Below are 4810 nucleotides of genomic sequence, written 5' to 3'. Positions count from 1 at the left end.
TTTTCCTGCATGCCCCGAGCGTTACACTTGCTGAATCTATGTATGCCTTCTGGGGCTAGCGGTGGAGTGAGTATGATCTCCTCAGTGCGGTCAGGTGAAGGGAGTTGTACCACATAATCAGCAGAAATCTTGAGCTTCGGGTCCACCTCTCCATCAACCTCCACAACCTAAGTAATGTTAGTAACAGCTGCAGCATAAGATAAACTGCGACTAACCACAGGATTGCTTTTTACCTGCACCATGTGGGAATCAGTCCCAGGTGTCCCATCTCCCCTGGTCACAACTGGGCCAACTGGCACCAACCAGCTCGAGGTATCATGTGCATCCTCCAAATCATACACTCCCTGCTCTCTTGCCAATGTCTCAATAAGCAAAGATCCATCTACCTCACTATCAGAGGAGGCAGATGTCTCATTCTCAGCTGGTGGCAAACGACAGGTTTTGCCACCGCGGGAAGTGCCACTTTTGCCACGATTATGGGATTCAGAACGACTCTCACTATCTTTAGGATCATCTCGTTTCCTCTTTGGGGTTTGGTCATGCTTAGTAGACTCATTGTTGGGAATGTGCGCATTCACCTCCTCCACAACAGGGTTCTTGACCAAAATCTCCTCAACCTCATAGGTGAATCTGTAAAAACGGCCCCCCAGCACTCCCTCAGCAGAACTGGGGATCTTATCCACCAGCCTGCAGCCAATCTTGGCCCGGACCGATGATGGGCGAGTGATGGTTGACATATCCACCTCCAGAGTAATCCCCACCAGGGCCCCAACATAAGCGACACTCTTATCACATCTTTTGTTAATGGGTATTCTCCCAAATTCTCACCCAGGCGACCTCCAGCAGTCCATCAGAATCAAAGTCCTCAGACCAGGGGGAAAACCTAACACTCACTTGGCATTGTTTGAGCCTCACATTCTCCACAAATAAAGCCCGATCCACCTCCCTAGGGTTAGGCATCCTCATCACGAACTTCTGAGGTGCAAAAAATCTGGCAGAACAACGCCACCCTTGCCCCACATAAACACTAAGCTCATGCTCAATATCCTTAGTGGGAGCAGAGCCCTCTACAATGGTAATGACAATATTGAAAATGTTCTCTCTGGCCTGTCTCTCTATACTAAAATCAGGAATGTAATGAAATCCTTGCCCCTTGCCTTGGAAAGCGCACATCGCAGGCACATGCTCCCAGGGGAGAAATTCAGAACAAACTACGGCAAGATGCCCTTTCTTCTTACATCTACCGCGGATAGCTTGAGGACATCTAGCAGTAACATGACCCAACAAGTTGCAAATCTGACAGGGCTCACGAGAAGGATTGATGTTACCAGTTTGCAGATTTGGATCTCGCGCACGTGGTGGAGTAGGGTTCCTCCCAGGGGCTCGGTGAGCACCCTCCCCTCCCCCACGGCGTTCTTGCCGAGCAGGAGCAGCATGCTTCCCGCTCGCATCAGCAGCGCCTAGCAAGGAGCTCAGACAGCATCGCCCCCGCCCCACTTCTCCTGGTGAGCGGGGTCGATTTGCCTCCCGTCAGCTGCTTCATCCCATCCGAATCCAGATTCGCCAGATCCAGAAGCCCGTGCGGACGAATTCCTCGTCTCCACCTTCCTCTTTCAGACGTTGGAATCGAAGCCGCGCCCCTGGCCACGGTCAAAGGGCCCGGCTCCCCGACCATGGCGGCCCGCACCAAAACCATCCCCTCTCATCTTGGTGGAGTAGCTGGGTTGAGATTGTTTAGGTGGAGGAAAAGTGGGAGGAGAGGCAGCTACTTGAGCAAAGGAACGAGAATCACCATGGATTTTTCCTTCCCACCACCCGAACGACTGACGAACCCTAGATCTAACCGGAGGAGGCGCGTCCCAGAAGTGGGAGAGGCACTCGTCGAGATCCAAAATGGGGGAGGTAGGAGCGGCAACGCTATTTGTACCTGCCTCGCCCCCGCGAACCCTAGCGTCGCCCGATCCATGGCAGTCGGATCCCTCGCTCCCCACGTGTCGACCATCGATCCCATGGCGGGCCGGTCCATGTCCCAGGATCCCCGGTCCAGCGGTCTAGGCAGGAGAAACCCGGTGAGCCACCCCCGTGCGCCCGTCGGTCCCATGTACCGCAGCCAACGTGGCAACACCCACGCGCCCGCGACCATCAGCCCCGCGCGGAGGTGCGCTGGGTCCGGCCACCACCGCAGTAGCCGGAATCCTATCATGAATCCTAGCAAAGTGGCATCGGAAGGAGAGAATACCCCCGATCTCGATCGATTCACCTTCGCACAGGAAGCGCGCGTCCATCGTGCGCCCGTGCTTGTCGAGCAACACGATCCGGAGGGCCTCGCGACGAAGCCAGATCACGCCGTCGTCCAACGAGATCTGCCACGCGTGCACCAGGTCCGCTGCGTACGTCACACGCCAGCGGGCGTCCATCTCCCCCCACCCCTTGTCCCGGCTGTTCCTACTTAAGCTGCCCCGATGGAGAACCTGGGGAGGGCTTGCCGGAAGATACCAACGGGGTGGGGGTGGGGGTGGGGGTCGAGGCCTCGAGGGGGGAGGGCTTCTACTGTTTGGTTTTATGTAGCTTCTGAAGTGACCGGTTCCAGGTGTAATGGTCGTTGTTTAACTAAGAAGATATTCGTGCCTATTCGTGCTTCGTTGCATCTTTAGTTTGCCCTTTCTTCCGGCTCAAGAGGCATACTCGTTTTCTATGGCACTTTGCCTCAGTGTGCTGCCCCCCTTAATCAAACAGAAGTCTCAATCATTCCAGTTCACGTGGTTAGTTTTTTTTTTACAAAAGGAGGATGACCCCCGGCGTCTGCATCTGGACGATGCATACGGTCATTTTATTAATTATTCTCACAAGACCTTACAAAATCATACAACAGCAAGACTAAAGCCACCGTCTAAGCAACAACTCTCGTTACACCTATCTAATTGATGAAGGGGCGCTGATAGCCTGGGCCTAATACCAAACAGACATCGCAGCCAAACCTAAACATCTAAGACCTGAGGTCCCAACCAGGACGCATGCCTCGTATTGGGCACCTGCCAATCCAGTGCACTCCTCAACCAGGACGCCTGCCGGGTATGAGACCACCGCAACCACCTGCCACGAGTCCATCTTCAGAGCTGTACTGTTGCATCTACCTTGCCAGGTCTCTCTACCATCGACGCCACCATGACGTCAGTGCGCAAGTCCATCCTCCCATATTGAACTCCCAATCTGCACTGCGCCACGCCGTCAAGATCCGTCGCCATCAATGGATGGATGAAGCACCGCTCCACCAAAAAAAACGTCCACTGGTCCCGCGAAGCAAGGCGCAGCATCAAGTAGAAGGCCGAAGTCGCACCGCCACCACCCCACCAGCAGCCCGCCACCAAGAGTTGTTCCCAGCCGCCGCCTTCAAGAAGGAACACGACACCAAGGTGCCGTCGACGCCCAGAACAGGGGAACAAAAGCTTTCGCCATAGCTCGAGTAGGAGGCGGAAGGGAGAGGATCCACCCCAAAGCCTCCAGGAAGGGGATCGGCGCCAAAGGCGTCGACTTTGGGGAGGCCGCCGCGCCAGCCAGGGGTTTCCCCCGGACCCTCACCCGCACGCCAGATCCGCCAGACCGGCAATAGGGGACGCCGAAAGCAGCCGCCAATGACCGGTGTCGGGACAGATCGGAGCAGGGACGGATCTTCTACATAAAGCCATGACGAATTGCGAGGAGCCGCCACTGCGCCAGCGTCCGCAGCCCCCACGCCGCCCGCGTGGCCGTGGGAGGCTGCCCACTAGAGCCCGCCGACGCAGCCCGCCGGCTGCACCGCGCCCACCGGCCAAGGCCGCCGCCCCGGGGAACCAAGGCCCTCCAAAGGAGAGGAGGCGCCAGATCCGGCCGTCACCATTATTGGGGCCGAGCACCCGCGCCTCGGAGGCCCTCAGGCGGCGGCGGAGGGAGGGGGGAGGGGGAAAACGCGGCGCGGTGCTAGGGTTGGCCCCCGAGTCGCCTTAGAGGAGGCGACGCGGGGGTGCGGGGGTTTCGAGCGACATCCCCGTGGTTAGTTTTTAATCGGTTTCCCGGTGTTTAAACCCGTTTAGGTATTCAGTGGAGTACAGTACTACTTCCTACTGTAGTAGAAGTTGGGACAAGCTTATCGGTTTCCCGGAATGCACGATGAGGAGCCGTGGAGTACAGACAGTGCTTCCTAGTAGTACTACGCTTTAGGCATGGCGTCATCTGGACAGCGGCCTCATCTGGAACATATGTAAAGCATGCATGCACTGCCGGAGAGAAGAAAGTGTGATGCCAAAGATGAAGGACAACGACGCATACAAAGGTACCGGGGGAGGATATGGCGAGGATCCAGGTGTCTACGCCACGGCGCCGTTTGGCAGTTTGGCACGGCGAGTAAATGAACAATCATCATCTGTTTCACGCGCGCGCGGCTCTCCTGCCAATGCCAGTGCCAGGTGCCGCTCCCGCCGCGCCGCTGGCTCGGCACGTCGCCGAGGCTCCAACGGCACCTCCGCCCTCGTGTTCAAAGCGTCCGCGTGTACAAGCTAGTAGTCCGTCGATCACACGAACCCATCGAACTGGTATGGTAGCTGGCCGGGGTGTTTATTAGCGGTTGTTGTTAGCGGTGATGCGCCGGTGGCTTGCCGATGCCACGCAACGCATCACGCATGGTTAGAGCACCCATTTTATCCGCCCACATCCGGTTAAATTGTCATGAACAAAAACGTTGATCCAATACGTCGACCCATTCCAAAAAACCGTGTGCTTCCCATCTGCGCGGACCTATTTTTGACCTAAAATTGTATCTGAAATGCATTGAAGC

The sequence above is a fragment of the Triticum aestivum genome, chromosome 6B, assembly GCF_018294505.1.
Source record: "Triticum aestivum cultivar Chinese Spring chromosome 6B, IWGSC CS RefSeq v2.1, whole genome shotgun sequence".
NCBI lineage: Eukaryota > Viridiplantae > Streptophyta > Magnoliopsida > Poales > Poaceae > Triticum > Triticum aestivum.
Note: the sequence above shows the minus strand (reverse complement) of the source record.